The following is a 21153-nucleotide window of genomic DNA, read 5'->3' on the forward strand; positions in this document are numbered from 1 at the left end:
GATCAGGTCTGCAATGGCTCTGGTCACAGCACAGACCAACTGGATTGGATCTTCTGGTTCTGGTAATAATTCTTTTAGCAGGAAAGCATTTACAGCACAGCCTGGCTGTTTCTTTTGTTCCCCTTAGGTTTCTCAGGTGGGTTCTGGAATCTTAAGGCCTAGCTGAAAATGGTTTAGCTATGCAACAAGCCTTTCTGCTTGCCAAGTTTCTGGAGTCTGGAGCAAGGAAGATGGATGGTTCTCTAGCAGGGTGCTCAGCCAGCAATCGGTTAGTGGGTGAATCTGTGTGTCCCCCTCTAAGTCCTCAGCTGTCTCTATTTATGCTTATGATAAAGGGTGTGTGTGATGGTTTATCCTAAGCGCGCTCCTTAGACAGACGATTGGCTAGAATCTCTTCTCTACCTTGATAGGAGGAGAGAAATAGAATGGTGTGAGTTTATGAGTCAGAGAATCCTCCCCTTGTCCCTTGGACACAAAATCTATTTTTAGTACAATACATATTTTCATGTGTGCAATCTCTATAACAATAACATATATAGATTACATATTTTGTGTAGCAGCTACTCCTCCAAACCTCGTCGCTGCAGGATCTTGTGTCTGCTTTTTACAGAATTTCGCCCTTTTTGTCCGGAACACAATATCCAGTTTATCAGAAAATTTGTACAAATGTGTGCATTGAATGTGGGCATAAGTGTATGAAGTTTCATGCTTTTGGCATAAAGACATTTGGTGTAAAACCATATTTTCTGCTGTTACTTCCCAGAACATCTCAGAGTTCCGGCGCCTCTTAAAACGTCATATCACACTTGGATTCGAGTCATATTTATTCAATTATTGCTTCTCTTTTGGATTTAATCCATAATTAAGAATTCCTGTATTTGCCTTCAGGGTTCCACACATTTGGGTTTATTTTTTGTGTTGTTTTCCAAATAAACATTCATTTTTTTATTTGCGTTTTTTGAATTGCAACTTGTTAAAATTGTATATTTTCGGAGTTTTGGACTGATGATAGTCGAGAACGACTAATACTAATACTAATACTAAGATGTGGTTGATCATCAGGGCAGCTGCTGTTTCTGCCTTGCAATTTGGGGCCGGGAGACATTCCACTCATTTAGTGAACAAGCATGTTACAGTCAACATGTACTTGTTCCCCCTAGAGGAGCGAATAACGGGCCTGATGAAATCGACTTGTAAATCTGACCAAGGCAGTGTCATCCCCCTCTTTTGTGTGTGTGTGAGTGATGTTGGCTGAAATTGTGCACACACAAGACACTCTTTCAAGTATTGGTCGAGGTCCTGCCGTATGTGTGGCCACTATGCAACCTCTCTCAAGATTTCTAGTGTCGTATGAAACCCCCGATGACCGGTTGTGGCCGCATCATGGGGGTGACTTAGCATCAGGCTTCGGAATGAGGTAGGGACCACCCACTGGTTGTGGCCAGCTAGGGATCTCCTCACCAACAAACCGTCTTGGATTTGGAACATTTTTGGACATTTCATCAACACTCTGAGGTCCTCTTCCCCTATGTACTCGGTATCCGTCAGGGGAAAGTTCTCATGGTGCTCAATGTGTTGATAAAATTGACCAATTATTGGATCCCCTTTTTGAGCCATTATCAAATCAGCATCTGGGGTCTCCTTACTCCATTGTGCAGTTTAGAGTTCATTGTGAGCATTTGTCTGGGACCTAGTGATAGCAGTGACCTGGATTTCCCCCAACAGGGACTCGATCTCAAGTATATCCCCTTGGATGGCTCTGGTTTTGACCAGCTGATCAGCTAGGTCATTTCCAGTTTTGTCTGGTCCCTCTACTTTAAAATGACCCTTAATCTTTTTCCGTTAGATGGTCATCCCATTCGAGGTGACCAGATCATCAATATTTTGGATTCATTTCCCATGTTTCAATGGTTTGTTATTAGCACATAGCATGCATCTGGTTTTCCAGTTAACCAAGTGCTCCACGAACCCGTTCCGTACATAATCTGAATCAGTGATTATGACCAGTTTGTGGAGTCGGTCTTGGACAGCAGTGAGGATGGCTTGATGCACAGCCATCAACTCAGCCACTTGACTACTTTGGCAACTGATTTTGTACCCAGCTGAGGGTTCTGGGGCATCATTCACCCATGCATTCCCTACGTCGGCCACAAGTTCTTTTTCCCCGTTGTTGTCAACATGTTAGGAACATCCATCCACATAGACAGTGGGCATTCCCTCACACTGGTATTCTTCATAGACTTTGTGGGGGGAATTAAGGTATGCCTCCATGTTGTCCTTGATTTTAAGACTTTCGTCCTCAAGATAGTTTTCTGTGGTACAATCATGCAAGTCCGCCAGATCTTGCGCGAAGGGACTCTTCTTGTTTTGGCCATATCTGACCTCCACAGGAAAGCGTTGCTTTGACAGAATCCAGGAAGTAATTCGGGAATTACTCACATTTCCGGGCCGGATTCTGTCACTCTGAAGATATTGCAGAGGCTGGTGTGGAGCCTCCACTATGATGTGTTCCCCCTGGATAAACGGGCGGTAATTCTTCAATGCCCACACCGTTGCCAGGAGTGCCTTCTCACAATCGTTGCATTTTTTTGTGGGGTCTTTTAATTTCCGGAGTGCTTCCACTTTCTTTTCCTGGGACAAAGACCCTGGGGAGTTATCTCATGCCCCAAGAAATTGACATGGGTTCTGCACCACTGTGCCTTTTGAAATTATAGTTTTGTTCCGGCAGCCCTCAACTGTGTCAGGACATAACGGATCACCGCTATGTGTTCCTCCACAGTTGAGCTTTTGACTAGAACATCATCTACATAGGCCAGGTTACCCCTTTCACCCAGGTCGGGCATGGCCTTGTGTAGAAAAATGTTGAATTAATTGCCGGAGTTGATGTATCCGAAGGGAGTCCGGGTCCACGTGTACTGCTGCCCCCCCGAAGGTAAAAGCCAGCTTGTATTGGTCCTCCCTACTGACAGGTACAGTCCAGTACCCATTGGTCAGGTCAATGACAGTGAATACCTGTGGCCCCTGGATCTGGGCCAGCCCTTGGTCAATGTAGGGAAGAGGCCATCGGGAAGTATGGAACCGTTTGTTGAGCTCCCTTAGCTCAGCACAGAGTCTCCACTGGCTGTTTGGTTTCAAAATCCCCAGCACCGGATTATTGAAGGTGCTGTGAACTGGACGAATTATCCCACGGGACTCAAGGTTCTTAATTATTTCAGTAAGGGACTCCATTGATGCGAGAGGCAAGCGATATTGCTTCACAAACACTGGAGTCATGCCAGGGTCCATGGGAATTGTTGTTGTGTGGATGTCGGTGCGACCACAGTCATATGAGTCCACCGCAAAGAGATCTTGAAAATCTAAGAAAACTTGTTTCAATTTTTGCTTTTGCTCCAGAGTCTCACAGGCATCAGCTAGGTTGACTCTCTCTTCAACCATCTTCCTGAAGCCCGGAAAGACCTCCGGTTTGGCTATCTCAGCGGCCTCCTCCAGCTGGGTGGAGAAGTCCCTGGTCAGAGTGCTAATTTGTACTGGTGGCTTCAGGTGGGGAAGGCAGTCCTTGTGGACTTGAAAGATCACCTCATCCCTCGTGAAGTCATAGGTCATATCTTCCCTACCATAAGGGCAGGAAGAATACACCAGGAAATTCCCCCCATGCCTGGTGAAGATCCTGTCTGGTGTTGTGTCATGGTCACTATCACTGTCAAAACAGTCCTTGGGGATTGGTCCTAACAGTTCATTACCTAAATCTATGGAAAAATGTCGGTCATCAACCGCCATTCCAATAATGGTGCCTGCGGCCAGAGTGATACTCTTTAGGTCACTGTTATCCACCTCTATTGGAATGGTGTTGTGTTCTAGGTTGACTAGTGGTGTTGGGTTTACCCCCAACCCTTGCTGTTGGAAATGAGCATTAAGATGAATATAGGCGTCAGGATTTTTCAGTTTCTGTCCTCTTTTAATTTTTACTTTCAGTGAGAATTGTCGGGTCCGTTCTGGGATGGTGACTTCCTCTCCAATCTGAATTTCAACTGCATATGGCAGCAGTTGAGCTGACCGAAATGCTTTCTCTGGGTCATCAAAATCCATGGGATTACCCACTAATCAGGACCACGCTTTGAAGTTTATTAGGTCCAAACTAATGGCACAGCGATTGAGAATGTCACCGCCTAAATAAAATGCGGCAGGGACATCTCGCTCGACCAACCAATTATGGACTATGCTCTTGTTGCCTATGGAATTTTGAGCATACACCTGCTAGGCAGGAGATGTTTGGAATTGGGTGTTTCCAGGTCCATTTCCCATTTGTTTATCAGTTTAAATGTGAGAATGGCTAGATCTTGTGGGAGTTTGCGGAACATGGCCTCGCTGATGAAGCTCTTACTGTTGTTCACACACACTCAGGCAAGAGCAGAGTCCTTCCCTCCATTTAACTGAATAGGGATGAACAACTGCTCTCCAATTTTCTGAATATCAGCCAAGCTTTGAGCTGATTTCTCATCTTTCTGGACTATAGGAGTGGGATTTTCTGATTGTGAATTCGTTAAGAATTTCAGAGTGATTCCTTCCAGTGTGGAATGCCACCTTAGACTGGAAGGAAGGTTGATTTTCAGGAATAGAGAGGACGCCCCATCACCAATTTGTTGTCCTACTGCAATTACTGTCACGTCTGGGATTTGATTATTCTGGAAGTGAAATTCTATTTGGTCAGGTTTTTGTTCAACCATGTGGCATGTGCCATTTAAAATAACTCTGTTTTAATTTTATTGGTCGGCTAGTCTGGGTCCAGAGGACCTTGTTTACACAATCTATGAGGGGTGACAATCTACGCAGGATGTCATTCCCTAGTAATAATAATTTAATAATTTGGCATTTATATAGCGCTACCAACCCTCAGGTATCTGAGCGCTGCTTATTATTACACACGGTGTGTGGTGCTCATTTATCGACCTCGGAAGGATGAAAGGCTGAGTTTGGCCGGGAATCGAACCTGCGTTAGCAAGCTCTGCACGGATGTCAAAGCGAGCGCTCTACTCGCTGTGCCACTTGACCGGCTATAAATATAGTAAACAAGGTGTGCCCTCTGGAGTCACAACTATGACCGGGTGCTTCACCTTATGTCATCCAATTTTAATGTCCAAATCCACAGTCCCCTCGATGGGAATTTCCTTCCCGTCGAAGTTCTGAAGTTGTCCAGGAAGAGGGGTCAGAGGAATTTGGTATTTCTCCCCCCTTCCCGAATTCAGTTGATCAAAGGCCCTTTTTGACAGAAGGGTAGCTTGGGATCCAGTGTCCACCAGAGCCAAAATTGTACATTGCCCCTGTATTTGGACCAGGGCATAGAATCTTCCCTCCTTTTCCTCAAGGGGGCAGAGATAATGCACATTTTTTGGACAACTGGTGGGTTAGTTTCTTTGCTTTGGACACTGACAAAGAGGTGATTTGGGCCGGATTCCGTTTGGGAGCTTGGAAATCTGTAAGAAAAAGATGACAGCTAGATATGGGGGAAGTTTTGGGTTCCTCTGGTTCTGATTCTGGGCTGCCCCACCCCCCCTTTTTGGAGGCAGTCACCAGCATGGGTTTGAACCAGGGGATTTTCATGTTGGTCATTCTGGATACTGATGATGGGTGGTTTCAACGCAGCCCCCACATCTACCCAGTCTGTATTTTAGATCCTTTGGGACCCATTTTTCTTTGGGAGGAGTTCCCCCATCCCTGAAGGAGAAGATCCTTTTCCCAGGATCCTCTGAGGATCCCTCTCCTTCAAACTGGAAGATTTGTACCTCCTCCTCAAAATTGGTCTTTTTAGGGTCTTTATTTCTCCTACCCGCCCTCTGCTCCTTGGGTGGCAATCTTTCGGGGGCAGGAGATTTTGGTTTCGGTTCCTGGGTTTCCAGGGGCTTTCTACAAGTGGGGAAGGAAGCTTCCTCCAAGGCTTTACATCCCCCTTCCCCTTGTGCCTCCTCCCTGGGAACCGGTGGGTTGTCGGGGTTCTTCGCCCATCATTGCTCTGGAGCACCAGATACTGGATTTGAGGCATTCTGAGCCGTCATGCTCATCTGAGGGTTCTGTTGAGCCCTCAGCCTGCGACCCAGATCCTGAGCCATGTTCTGTACCTGGCGCTCTAGTTGGGACACCCACTCTGGCTGGTACGGGGTCATGTCTCCCCTGGGTTGATCCCAGGAAGGGTAACTATCCCTTCTGCCAAAATACCCCGGGTTAGGAAGGTTTGGGTACCCCTCCACCCTTGGCCTCCCCTCTCCCGGATTGGGCTGTCTGGGCTCAGGAAAGTGGGGAAAGAAGGATGGATTGTTTTGGGGGTTAAAATTTGGCGGGTACCTGGGAAAGAAATTTGGTCCGGCATTTGGGGGAGTACTGCCCTCCTGGGGAAAGTGAGGAGGGAAGTTCCCTGGGTTAGCTGCTGTCTGGTTGGACCCCCCCCTGGGCTGGAGGAGTCCACATATAACCCAGGATGGGTCTATTTCCCTTGTAGCATGGGCTGATGTAGTCAGGGGAGTTAGGGGTCCCATTTGTGGGGTTACCTCCCTGGCTCCCTGGTTGTGATTGGCCCGAGGGCCTTCTGGGTTTGGGGTTGTTTGGATTCTGTGCGGGAATGTTTTTAGGCCCCCCCATCTCCAGTGGGTCAACCTTCACCTCTGCCACTTTAGCAGGAGCAGGGGTGTTGGTTGTTTTGGGGCTTTTGCTGCTATTTTTATTTTCCAACGGCTTCTGCACCTCATAGAAGTGCGTTGCTTGTTCAATGACCCAGTCTAGTGATCTTTTTTCGTGAAAGTCCCTCACTAGCTGGGTCATAATATACTTAGGGAGAGCATGAAAGAACGTGTTTACAAATTCTTTACTGTCAGTGCGCACCCTTCTAGTGGTCTGCGCAAAGGCGCGTTTTAATTCCTGGGCCTGTTCTTCCCCACATTGTAAGTTGTAGGCTGCCTTGCAAGCCTCTTGAGGGTTCCTGTGAATGGAAAAATGTTTCAGGATGGCCGCCCTATAGGTGGACCATCTGGAATGATTCTGATCCTACAGCCCCGCAAAGAAGCTGGAGTATTAAGGAGAAAATGTCCACTTTACATACTGAATACAGCTTTGGCTATCTTTCAGATGGAAAGTTTCCATCATCTGTTCAAATTGCTCAAGGTGCTCCCAAACCGAATATTTGCATTCTTGTGGTAGGGCGTGATAACGCTCCTAATGGCTTTTATTTGTTTCAGGAGATTCTTGAGCAAGGCCCTTTGACTTTGTTTTTAGTTCGGGTCACCCTGGTCCACCCATCCTCTGACTCAGAGGCACTGCTACCAGAGGTGGCTGTCTGGTTTTCTAGGCTCTCCCGGATTCTGCGAGCTTGGGAATGGCTGGCAGAAAGTGGGGGCCTAGTTTCTTGGGTTCTGTGGCGCTCAGAAGAGTCTTCTGACTCTTCCTGGCTCCCAGGATTGGCGGAGTACCCCCCCCCCCCACTGTCCTAGCTGGGAAGAGGTTTTTAATATACTCTTAGGGGCCCTACCTTCATGGAATTCCCCACTAAAATTTACCGTCTGATCTCTGGATAAGTGATATTTCTGAGGATCCATTTCTCTGATTCTCCCCTCAGTGGAGTCTCCCTGATCAGAGAAGATGGCCCTAGTACTTGGGAACCCATACATAGATGCCCGCCCATCCTTTTCAGGGAGGTGCTGACCTATTGACCCCATATTTCCCCTCGGGTTGAAGTCTACCATCCCCATGGTCCTTGGCTCATGTGAGCCAGTGGACATGGGGGTGGCAGGGTCCATGGAGTTGAAGAGATTAAAGTCTCTAGTGCCAGGGTTCCTGAGGTTATGCTCAGGGGTTTCCCTCTCCCAGCGCACCTCATCTCTCTCAGCCCCTACTCCCTGTTGCCATGCAAAAGTCTGACCCTTTTGTTCTTCTATTAAGGCCTTACTGGTCTCTATTAATTGTTCCTGCATGACCACCTGCCTATGGAGCCTGTCATTTTTCTCACAGAGAGCCTCATTGTCTCTCTGTGCTTCCTGTCTAATTTTGGAGTATTGGGCCAATTTTTGCTGCAGGAGGGTCACCTCCCGAGTCTGATCCTTCCCAGCCTGATCATCCTTTGCTAGAGCATCTTCCACCCTCCTGGCATGCTCTAACAGTTTTAAGTAGTCCTTTTTGAGCTCACCCAGTCCCTGAAGGGCCAGGTGATTCTCTTCCATCTTGATTTTTAAATAACTGACTTCCTGGCCTAATGTGTCCCTTTCCTGAATTAGAGTCAGGTCGTCCCTTTGTTTTTTGAGTGCACCAGCTTTCTGGTGCTCTTCATCAAATTCTGTTTGAGATTCAAGATCTTTGAGAAGTCATTTATTATTTTCTTCATTTATCTCATAAATCTGATTTTCCAGAACGTTTATCTGCCATGTGCAGGCCCTATTATAGTTAAATTGCTGCTCCAGCTATTGTTAGCTCTATAGTACAGAGTCCAATCTCTCCTGACACTCTTTTTCCAGTGTCAGTAATTTGGTGTCTTGCTCTACCTTTTCTTGCTGCAGGATATCCAGATCTCCTTTTACTTTTATCAGGTACTGTCTGGTTTCATTCTCTGATTCTTGGCTGCTTTGTAGCCTTTGCTCTGCAGAGTCCAAATCAGTTTGGGTTTTTTCTAGTTGTACTTGCCTTTTTGCCAGATCTAGGTTTTCGGCATATTTTTCCTGTATTTCTCCAATGTGGAGGTACATGTATGCCACTATTTTGGCAATTTTACATTGCTCTTCTTTTGCCCTTGGGGCCATGTACAATTCACTAAGTGCCATGTGTAATGGACCCTGATCCTACCATGTATCTGATTCTGTGGCAGTGGCTTGTTTTATGATTTCCTGCAGCCAAACATTCTCATCCTGCTCTGTCCATTCACCCCTGACAAATAATTTGTGCAGTAGATGTTCTTTTGCCATATTAATTTCTACTGGGGTCGCCATTCCGGAAATATTCATTTCCTTCTGACTTACAAGAGTTGTTTTATTTTTGCAAAACAGGCCGAACTCCTTAGAGTGTTTCTATTGAAGGGTGTTTTTACAGTGTAGCACAGTGTGGTAGCCCAACAGGGTTTATGTACCCCGTCGGTCTAGCACGCTGTGTTAGACTGTCACAAGTGGTATGTCTCATTCAGAGATCTTGTGACAAGCCCCCAATCTGTAAGTGATTTAAATCCGGCACTTCACCTAAGTCAGCGCCTATCGTGTAATGCACAACTGAAATCCTTATTTATTTTGTGTTTAAAAGTTCTTTTATTCTGAACGATGTACCACTCATATCTGTTACGCTCACCTGGTATCCACAGGGATGCCACCCAGCCGGGTTACTCGCTGGTATGCTTCTCAGCTTTGCCCTGATGTGGTCTGCGGGGAAAGTTCTGCCTGAAAATACAGGAGGATTCTGTTCAAGACTGACTGACTGGGGTAAGTATCCTCCCTCCACCCCCATATGATTTCAGTCCCTCTGGCACCCTCTCCTCACCTTGTGGTAGAATTAGGCGTGTTCTCCGTCCTGCTTTATTTGCAGGGGCGCTTTGTCTTTCATGGGCAAGTGCGGTCCAGTTACTTCACTGACACTGGCCCGTTTGATATTGTTCAGGTAGGTCTTATTGCTGTTCTTTAGTTTTGTTGCTATCCTGCATGCCTTTCTTTGTTTAAAATGTTTCTTTTTTCTCCCTTAGGCATGCAGAGCTTCAGCGCGGCAAACTGGCATGGTTGAGCCCCGCTGGAAAATGATGGCGCATTAAGAGCGCTATGATGCGGTAAGTAAGCGCTATGCACAGCGCTGCAAAGTCTTGCCTTTGCTAACCTGTGTTTTCCTTCCTTGTAGGTCGTGGTGTTCTTCAGCAGGAGTGGAATGTCCGGAGTGGTGCCAGCCGAGAGGCGACCAGCCAGGTAAGCCTTTTGAGCAGTTTGTAATTTGTAAATGTCTCTACTGCTTTCTTTAATGTTGCCTCTATCTTCCTCTTTCAGGTCGTTCTGTCTGGGAGGCGTGCAGATTCGAGGAAGCTGTTCTCAGTAGCTGCGAGTGTTTAAAGATGAAGACTGCAGGTAAGATGCTGCTGCTAATGATGTTCCTTTTGTCTCCTTGCAGGTTCTGCTTCTCTGAGGTTCGAGGGAATAGCTGGACACGGGGAGCATCACGTTGCAAGCTGCAAAGTAACGCGAAGCGTGTTGTCTTGCTCGGGTGTGGTTTAAATAGCCCCAACAAAATAGTCCAGGTAAAGTAGTCTCTAGGCTACCACACCCAAAACACTAGACCGCATAGCTTGGTTCTTACGAACCAAGCTATGTGGATGCCTCCATGTTGGCTGACAATACAATAAAGTAGTTCCCAAGCACATTGGTTTTCATGGTGTATGAGCCTGGTGCCATAGGCGCCAGGACTGGCCCCATGATGGCTTTTGAAGAGGATGCCAGGCTCTAGAGGCCCGAGTCCTGACTCCACCTGGCCAATGGGTTTGCCAGAGGGGGTTTTGGGCGAGGGTCGTGACAATATCATGCCCCTCTCTTGGAACCCCCCCGGTCACAATGAACCAGGAATCAGGCTGGTTTGCAAAGTTAAAATATTTATTTATGTATTCACAATATAAACACACTGTTTGATGGGTATACAATAATCACCAATGGTGTGATGTAACACTAAGCAATCTCTTTAATCACAAGCAGTAATAGTGAGCAAAACAATTCAGCACAGAAATAATACTTTTGTGTGTGTTCAAATAAAATAGCAATGTGGTTACTATTTCACCTCGTCGCTGTAGGATCTTCTGTCTGCTTTTTACCGAATTTCACCCTTTTTGTCTGGAACACAATATCCAGTTTATCAGAAAATGTGTACAAATGTGCGCATTGAATATGGGCATAAGTGTATGAAGTTTCATGCTTTTGGCATAAATACATTTGGTGCAAAACCATATTTTCCACTGTTACTTCCCAGAACATCTGACAGAGTTCTGGCGCCTCTTAAAACGTGCCACCAAAAATTAGATTCATAACTCTATTGTTTACATATTTTTCACAATTTTACACAGTAATTTATCAGTCTTTTAAAAATGTTCTTTTGGCCTTTGTTCAGCAACAAATTGTGGTTTGTCTCTGCCTCCTTCTTCTCCTGGCAGCTCAGAAGCAGTCTCCGCCCCGTTCCTTCTGAGCCCGGCCATTTATGACTCTTCACACTTTGCATTTTCTTTCAGCCAAAGGAAGTCCGTTGTCCCCTTCCCCTGCAGCCCCAAATTCCTCTCCCCTAATCTAATCATCACAGAGGTGTGATTTCCTGGTGGAGTGAAGTAGAAGGGAGATGCCTGGTCTCTGTGGGGGAAGTTGTTGGACTGGTTTGATTGCTTTTAGGCAGGCTTAAATTCAATGTCATTCCGTTACACTTTTTTCTTGGTTTAAAACAAACTTGTAATTTCAAAACAAGCAGCTAGAACACTTATTCCAGATTCTAAACCGTGGGATTAAATAGTTACAACCTAGGCTACTCTCAATAACAGGTCAGTTAGTTTTCAGACATTAGATTTCAGTTGTACAAGTTTAAATTCTATGCAGGCTTCTGACAGCTGTCAGACAGGCGGCCATGGGTACTGCGCCCAGATTTTGACAGGTTTCACAGGCAGGCACATTTTTGCTGTGAATGTTTTGATGACAAATTCAGATTTTCAGGACATTGTATGTTCATAATGATTTCTTGAACTACGTGACTTGTAGCACCCAGCAAGAATATTGGATGTTTGCGGGTGTTTTGTACCGGCCTTCTGCAGTTTCAGCAACCAAGAAAAAGGATTTAAAAGCAAGATTCTGGATTTCTTTCAGCAAAGCACTGCTTCTCCCTCTGTGCTCCATTTTTACTTGTTGTGAAGCCCAATGACATGTTTCAGGAGTGAGATCTCCGTTCCACCACTGACAACATGCATGGTAGATTTGGCAACCATCTTTTTGTGTTGTAAAGCGTGATTTCCATAGGTTTTGGAGCGCACAAGTTTTTTGCGGCCATTTTGATAATTCTGGCACCATCAGAACACAGGGATGCCGCAGGGCAGAGCACAAGTGGGTTAATACATCCCACACAGCCTTAGTGGGACGGGCTAAGGGACCTCGGAATGCAGTAGGAAGGGGTTAACTGCACTGGCATCCTTACCGGTTCTGTTAACCCCTTACCGCCACACTCGAAATGAGGCCCTATATCTACCAATGTTAACGTAGCCACAGCAAAGAATTCCCAAAAATGAACTTTACAAAATAAAGTCCACAGTAGAGTTCTTAGCAATCTTATAATGATAGCTAAAAAGTCACGATCTACCCTTAAAATCTACTGCCTAAGACTAATCCTTGAAGCTCTAATTGACAGCGCATTTCTACTAAAGAGAAAGTTGTTTATATTGATTTTAAGCAGAATGAAACCACTAACTAAATGAATCAATAAATTACATAAAGTACTACATAAACATGTGCAATGTCAATATAAATAACTTTTCAAACTTCTGTGAAGGTGAATGGATTCATGCAAGCAGCATAGAACCATATTTCAATGAAATTGGCCCTAACAAACTTTCAACCAAATGTTCCTTTTCACCTAAACAAACCGTCTAGTGTACAGCACACATGCAGCTCAGTATGTAACGTAAGCCAACAATCCTTCAAATCTTTACAATTCCTCAATCACTATGTGAAACTAAAAGATAAAAGTACAATGAAAACTTTACAAACCATAGACTCCTCCCCAGTGCAGAGCCACACTGGGGAAAAAGCACCTTCCACCACATCAAATTGTTAATACACCATTTTGCTATACACAATCATCTGCATAGACTCTACTATGCAAAAAGTCCTGCTCTAGAACTCCAAAGTGTAAATAACATTCTCCTACATGGAACAGCCAAAGAACTCCTTTGAGAAATAGAGCACATCCAAAGTAAATATTTTGGAACTGATGTTCACTTAGAAAATACAGTAACTTCAGAAAACAGTAGCGAAAACCTCACAAACACCAACCTCCTAACAGACACATACAAAAAAGAAATAGGTAGGTTTCAAAACACATCTGATGAAATACCAGACCGAGCATGTTTCTGTTGTCACAGAACATTTTATAAAAAGAGCACAAAAATAGTATATATTGACTCCAAAATAGAGGACAATGAAGAATCCATATGGTTCCAATTAGCTCTATATCTAACAACAGAAAAGAAATACAAAATAACGGAACCCTCAATAGTTTGCATGTACTGCTGTACAAAGCTTGATAAAACCAAATGCCATCAGGTGCTATCACTAATGACTTAGATATATTCCCACTTCCAAAGACTCTTCAACAACTTAACTTATATGAGAGCATTATAATACAAACAGTACACCCATTTCAAGCCATAATACGCCTTCAACCGGAAACAGCAAATTGCCTCCATCTGAGTTACTAAAAGGCATTTGTGGCAAATTAGATCTTAAAGAAAATGTAGAAGCTCCAGAAGTACAAAGGCCAATAGATCAATCTTTGATTCTACTAGTTAATGGTGTACCAACAAAAGACCAAATAATTTGGCAACAGCTTTTCGCTTTAAAGTTAGACAAGCCCTACAATATCTCAAAGAAACCAATGAATACTACAAAGATATAAACACAGAGAAAAACATAGGAGAAACCACCCAAATAATTCAAGATTTGCCACCAACTGGCCAATTTGAACATGTAGATCCTGTTACTGCAGCTAACATTTTAGACCAGTATACAGTTTACCCACTACCCACTACACTCCAAAGACACCAAAGAAGATGCATTAGAAACATATCAAATGCGTTAAGCCAAAGGATCCCAATGAGCATACGGGAAAAAAGTGGAGAAGTACATTCTTTTCCTATACTCTTTTCTACAGTAAAAGGAGGAAGATATGATGAAAGATTCACACAAATTAGTGCATCTGCATAAGGCTCTTTACTAATGTATTCTGAAAACATCAGATTCAGACAAAGGGCCTCATTACGAGTCCGGCGGTAACCGAGGCGGTAAAACTGCATGGTTACCGCCAGACTCGTATTACCATTCCACCACCGTGACTCCCAGAAATACCAGGGCATTACAACCCTGGTGTCCTGGGAATTCCGGAGGCGGAATTCAGCAAATCCCCATTCCCATTGAGTCCCATAGGACTCAATGGGAATGGGGAAGAGGAAACACCGGCACCACCTCGTGATGGTGCTGGTGTTTCCACGTCCGCCTGCAGGCCGGCGGTACTAAACCCACCAGGTCAGACCTGGCGGGAACATCACCTCCCGCCTGCAGGAGTCGGGATCGGGCGGTCCGGAATTAACAGTGGCGGCGGGTTTACCGCCACTGTTAATTCCGGACTGCCCGACCTGTAATGAGGCCCAAAATGTAGGATACATTTTTCACCTCCTGTTCAAAAGTGAACTAGCAACTCTATGTTAAGGAGTTGTACACACATTAAAAACAGGCACTAATGTTTTAAACTTGTCCGCTAACCAACTGCTACAAATGATAAAAGACAAAGATGAAGTATTGCAGTCAAGTATCACAAATCTCTTGGCAAACATGCATGGTACAAAAGAATACTGGTTCCGATGTCACACTGATGTACGTTGTATGCTAAGGAACCTATGCCCACCCACATGGTTTGTTACTTTAACATGTGCAGAATAAGCATGGGATGACTTGCATGACTTTTCATGCACTGCAAACCAAAATAAAGAGGGAGTGGATGTAAAAAAAACAGGAGAACTCTGTTCTCTTGACCCTGTCAATGTATCAAGGTACTTTCACCATCGCAAAATTGCCATGCTGCACTTCATCTGCAATAAAACTACCCCTCGACGAGAAGTGGAACACTTCTTTTGGAGATAAGAATCTCAATCCAGAGGAGGACCAAACATCCCACATGCTTTTGTGGATAAAAGATGCTCCCAAATTTGGCAACGGAAGTGATGCCACTGTTTTAAAGTTTAAAAAAAATACATCACCTGCGACATCCCTTCAGAAACCAAATATTCTAGTCAAGTATCACAAATCTCTTGCCGAACATGCATGGTACAAAAGAATACTGGTTCCGATGTCACGCTGATGTACGTTGTATGCTAAGGAACCTATGCCCACCCACGTGGTTTGTTACTTTAACATGTGCAGAATAAGCATGGGATGACTTGCATGACGTTTCATGCACTGCAAACCAAAATAAAGAGGGAATGGATGTAAAAAAACAGGAGAACTCTGTTCTCTTGACCCTGTCAATGTATCAAGGTACTTTCACTATTGGTAAATTGCCATGCTGCACTTCATCTGCAATAAAACTACCCCTCGACGAGAAGTGGAACACTTCTTTTGGAGATAAGAATCTCAATCCAGAGGAGGACCACACATCCCAGATGCTTTTGTAATAAAAGATGCTCCCAAATTTGGCCATGGCAGTGATGCCACTGTTTTACAGTTTAAAAAAAATACATTACCTGCGACATCCCTTCAGAAACCAAATATAGTGACCTAAGTACACAAATGCTATGCTTCCAAAAACATAAGTGTGTCAAATACTGCTGATGTAGATATAAAAACAAAGGTAAATGCTATACCAAATTTCGCTTTGGCTTCCGGAGACCAGCTTGCGCAAAAGGACAAGTAAATAGCTTGATGTCTTCTATTAGACACAGTGCAAAGGGCAAATCCTTTAAATACACATAGAACATTAAAAGGGACGAAGCATCCAAGTACATCAATGATTACAATGCAATCATCGCCCTCTTGTGGAATGTAAATTTAGACTCACAATACATTCCAGACAATTTCACTACAGTTGCAAGATATGTCACAGCCTATCTCACCAAAGCTGGGAAAACAGAGCTAAAACACCTCTGGGATGACAAATGATCTGACAAAACACTGTCACACAAATTGTACAGCTTCGATATAAAAATGCTATTCCATAGAGAATGCAGGTGATATGAAATATGATATGATATGGCATTTATGACACGCCTATACACAAGTGTTTCAAGGCACGATGAGGCAAGGGAGGGGAAACAGATGGGGGGACAAAACAACAATCTTACTATGCCTAGTGACACTAAGATCGCGCAAGTGCAGGGGATTGATATTGATATTGATATTTTATTTGTATCGTGCTCATACACAAGTGTTTCAGAGCGCGGCAAGGGAGGGGAACACGCGAGAACAAAAACAATGATCTCACTAGGCCCAGTGACATTGAGAACATGCAAGTGCATGGGCGAGGGTAAGGTGAAAAGTGCATGGAAGCGGGGAAAAGTGGAAAGTGCTGAGCAAAGGAAAACAGATAAATAATAATAAATAAATATGAAAAAGCAACAAACAGTGGTAGTGCAGCCAGCAAGTGGCAAGTGCTGGGTTTACGGCAACAGAGAGGTTGTGTCTGGTAAGTGCAGGAAACAAAAGGAGGGGACTGTATGGTTACAGGTACAGACCCCAGTGCAAGGGATTGCCAGGAGGAAGTGCGGGAGGGTGCCGCTGGGTCACCAGGTACCTGGGCCCAGAAGTCAGAGGGTAGCCCAGGTGCACAGTGCTGAAAGAGAGCAGATCAGCAGGGGAGAGGAGGGGCGAAGGCAGAAGCAAAGAGGAAGGTCTTGAGGTGCTTCTGGAACCGGAGATGGTTCTCCTTATGCTTCAGAGTGGCAGGGAGCCTGTTACTGTGGGAAGCCCCAGCCGAAGACAGAGATCTAACCCCAGCTCGTTTCTTTGAAAAATGGCTGACCCTGAGGGAGTTAGCGGTAGAGGAGCGAAGAGCTCGAGAGGGGAGGTATTTTACGGAGGGACAGCTGAAAGTATTTTGGACCCAGGACCCAGAAAGCCTTGTGGACAATGCAAAGGGTTTTGAATATAATCCTTGCATCCACTGGGAGACAGTGGAGAGATTTCAGGGCTGGAGAGATACAATCTCAGTGCTTGAGGCCAAGGACAAGTCTTGCGGTCGAGAGTAGAGGAAGGTACATTTAGAAAGAGGCTGTTACAATAGTCCAACCTAGAGAGAACCAGGGCTCGGGAGATAGTGAGCTTCTGGGGGAACGAGAGGAAAGGCCGAGTACCTCTGAGGAGGTGCAGTAGGAAGTATGACTTTTTAGAGACATCAGAGATGTGGGCAGAGAAGGAATGCGTGGAATCAAAGATGACCCCAAGGTTGTTAGCCTTGCAGGTGGGGGTAGGAGGAGGGCCAAGGGAGGCCAGCCTGAGAGCGACAGGAAAGGAGGGTGAAGGTGTGCCGGTGAGGAGGATCTGGGTCTTGCTGGCATCCAGGCAAAGATTGTTGGCGGCACACCAGTCCTGTATGGCAGATAGTCAATCTTTTTAAAAAACATTTTTTATTGTGGTATAACCAAATATTGGTTTTTCACAAGAACACAAAATTACAAAACAAAGCATCACATATCTAGAAATATGTAAACATAATAACAATTCTTAACATTCACAAATTCTAATCTCCAAAAACTCAAAAATAAAAACTCCCCAATTACGAATCTTCAGATTGCATCAAATTGACCATACTTCAAAGAAATAAAAACTATCTGTTGCAACACTCTAACAACATTTATCGTCAGGGCAGTTTCATAGCCGACAATCAATCACACCCAAAACTCCTCGGACGACAGCCAGTCACTTGAAACAATGAAATGCCCCAAGTATCCCATGTTCCACGACAGAATCTTAATAAGTGCTCGATTGTCTAGTCATTTGGATCCTGACATTCCGGGCATAAAGATTTACTTCTGTCCCCCCACCCCCAGCGCGCAAGGACAGATCCCGTATAAACCAGACCAAGTCACACTCTAAGCAAATGTTGCCTCACATTTGCATCTGGGAATTTTGTCAAGTAGATTGGAAGATATCCAAGTCTCTTATCTGTCGGAGAGAAAGAAGATGAGGGGAGGAGAGGAGGTGGCCGAGGGAAGCCTGAAAATGAGTTGAGTGTCATCAGCATAACACTGGTAATTGGAGCAGAACATGGCAATGTCGGGCGAGAGTTGCCAGGTATTGGTTGAAGAGCCAGGGTGAGAGGTTAGACCCCTGGGGAACACTGCAGGTAGAAAGGGAGACAGATGAAAGGAAGGACCCAAGTTGGACCTCGGAGGGTCAATCAGAGAGGAAAGAGGTCAGCCAGGGCCTGATCGGTAATACCCAGATTGTCACAGAGACCGTTGAGCAGGATGGTATGGTTGACTGTGTCAAAGGCAGAAGAGAGATCGAGTAGGATGAGGACAGAGGGAATATTAGAGTCGAGGTTGGACAGCAGATCTTCACCGATGTTCAGGAGAGCAGGTTAGCATGCTTCTGGCAGCTCTAAAGCCAGACTGATGGTCATGGAGACAGCCAACAGAATCAGAGTGAAGGTTAAGCTGTGAGATGGCCAGCCTTTCCAGGAGTTTGCCCAGAAAAGGAGTAGTGGAAATTGGGTGATAGTTAGCCGGGCAAGAAAGATCAGCTGTGGGTATCTTGAGAAGAGGATGCACACGAGAGTGCTTCAGAGGGGAGGGGAAGGCTCCTGAGGCAAAGGAGAGGTTGCAGAAATCGGCCAGGGCCAGAGTGAAGGTGTCAACGTGGTCCTTGATGGTTTTAGAAGAACAGGGATGAACCTATTTTGACGAGACTTTCATAGATCGGACTTGTCTAGCAACCTCGTCAGGGGAGAAAAGAGGAAAGGACTAGAAAGAGGCTGGTGGAGTGGCTGAAGGAGGGTCAGAGTTCACAGAAAGAGAGGGGAGAGGAGGGTGAGGGGAGGAGAGGGTGACAGGATGTCCTGGGTTTTTAAGATGAAGTGAGAGGCAATGGCCATGCAAAGGGCCTGGGAGGCGACAGGAGGGGTAGAGACTGCAGCATTTTTGGCCAGCTTTAAAGAATTTGTCTGAGTTGTTAGATGCCGCAGAGACACGGGCTTGGATGTGACATGACATGACATGATTGTTTATTTATAACATGCTTAATACCCAGAGGTTTCTAAGTGCGAACCCGGGGATCGAACCTGTGTTGCTCCGTGTCGTCTTGCTTCCAAGGTGAGCACATTGCCCCTGAGCTATCCTCCTGAGACATGTGGGCTCTCCTCTTGGTGTGGACAGAGAGTCAGTATTGCCTTTGGAGCAGGCAACAGGTCAGTTTGTCAGTGGATGAACAAGAAGCCCTCCATTTCCTCTCAGCCACCCTACACTTACGTTTAAGTGTAGCTAGGTCAGAGTCATAACAAGAATTGCACTTGGCTTTGGGCTTCAAACGGATCCTCATGACAGGTGCAAGAGCATCAAGAGTATCAGAAAAAGAAGAGTAGAGCATAGACAGGATGTGAATCAGCCAGAGGTGGAAGGGCGGGGGGAGAAGGTGGTGGCAAAAGCCTCCAATGATATACGCTTCATGGGCCGGATATCCGAGAAGGTAGGTTGCAGTGTTGGGGTAGGCTTGGCCTGGGGGGAAGAGAGGGAGAGATGAGAGGAGAGGAGGGAGTGATCGCTCCAGGAGAGAGGAGTGGTCAGAGGGCTGGAGAGGGGGAGGTGAGAGGAGATCAAGACATCAAGTGTGTGCCCTGCAGAGTGAGTCGGGCCAGAGGGGAGGATAGAAAAGGAGAGGGAGTCACAGAGGTCACAGGAGAGTACAGAGGAGGAACAAGGAGTGTCTAGATGGATATTGAGGTCACCAAGAAGGAGGAGTTGCGTGTTGAGGCCATGAGGGAGGAGGAGAAGTCCACCCACTCAGAGAGTAATGAGGTGATCTGACCAGGAGGCTGGTAGATAGTAGCGATGGTAAGAGAGTGGCTAGGAGAGAGAGAGAGCCTGCAGACAAGGCATCCAAAAGAGGAGTATTTCTGCGTGGGAATGATGAAGGAGGGAATCAGGAAAGATCAGGGCTACCCCTCTCCGGACCAGGTAGATCTGGGTGCGGAGAGGATGTTGTAGCCATCAGGGAAGAGAGTGTCAAACCTCGTGACAGCGGATCGAGGACATCGAGGTCAAGTTCTTCCAGGAGGTGGCAGATGTCAGAGGAGTGTTTGGCAGCAGAGCGTGAGTTGAGAGTGGCAAGATGAAGAAGGTTTCCAGCCTTAGAGACCTTCTGGGAAGCGGTATAAATCACAGGTACGCCCTGCGGAGGAGAAAGAGCATGAGGTGGGATAGTGGAGGAGGGAAGCAAGGGCAAGGAAGTCAAGGGGGAAGAGGAGGGGACTGCAGAAGATGAAAGGAAATTGATGAGGTGAGGGATGCGCCTATCAAAGTGGAGGAGATTGGCCTGAGGGCCTTGGACCATGACAGTGCCATTAAGGTAGACATTAATGATGACTTTAGACGAGTCGAAGGGAGCCATGAGAACTTCCCAGCGGGTGCCACCATTAATGGGAGAGGAGGAGACAGGACAGAGCACAGAGGTAATATGAAGAGCCCATAGATCTGGTAAAGGAACGACAAAGAGGATGTCGGTGAGTGTCTGTCTGGAGGAAGCACTGGAATAGGTGTCAGCGATAGGGAAACCAGGGTTGGAGGCCAAGATATCCTTTTTGAACCTCTTCCTACCAGACTTAGTGAGAAGGAAAGGATAGTCAATGGGGAATCAGTTGGAAAAGATAGGAGAAACAGAAAGCATCATGGAAGTGGTAGTGAGAAAAGGAGGGAGAAGCAGGGGGGGTAGGAGTGAACAAATAGAGCAGTGAAGTCACAGGGCCGGCAAGTTACAGAGAAGCAACAATTACAAGCAAAGTGTAGAGCAAGTCAGCAAAAACAGCAAGATCTGACTTTTAACCAAAAAGATCAAGATTTGACTTTTAAACCGAAAAGCAAAAACAGCAAGATCTGACTTTAAACAAAAAAGCAAAAACAGTAAGATGTAAATTTACAATTGGGTTCAGATACTACTAAATGGTCTCAAAACGCAATACAATTCAGAATGTAAACTTGGGCGAAACAAGCAGAGAGGGACAGTACAAGTCAAAAGGGAGTAGGAGTGAGTCCAGAAGGAGGAAACTAACCCATAGTTAATGAGGTGTGAATGTCAAGGCAGTCTGGATTTCTTAGAAGAGTGAGGTAGCAACATCATTGCGGTTAAGGTGCTAGGCAGCAGAAAGGACCCCAAGTAGCATTCTGGTATCGGACAGGGAGCAGACAGGGGCCTTAGGGGGTGGGCCTTTGGTGAG

The sequence above is a fragment of the Ambystoma mexicanum genome, chromosome 3q (assembly GCF_040938575.1).
Source record: "Ambystoma mexicanum isolate Mex_15411 chromosome 3q, UKY_AmexF1_1, whole genome shotgun sequence".
NCBI classification, from domain to species: Eukaryota; Metazoa; Chordata; class Amphibia; order Caudata; family Ambystomatidae; genus Ambystoma; species Ambystoma mexicanum.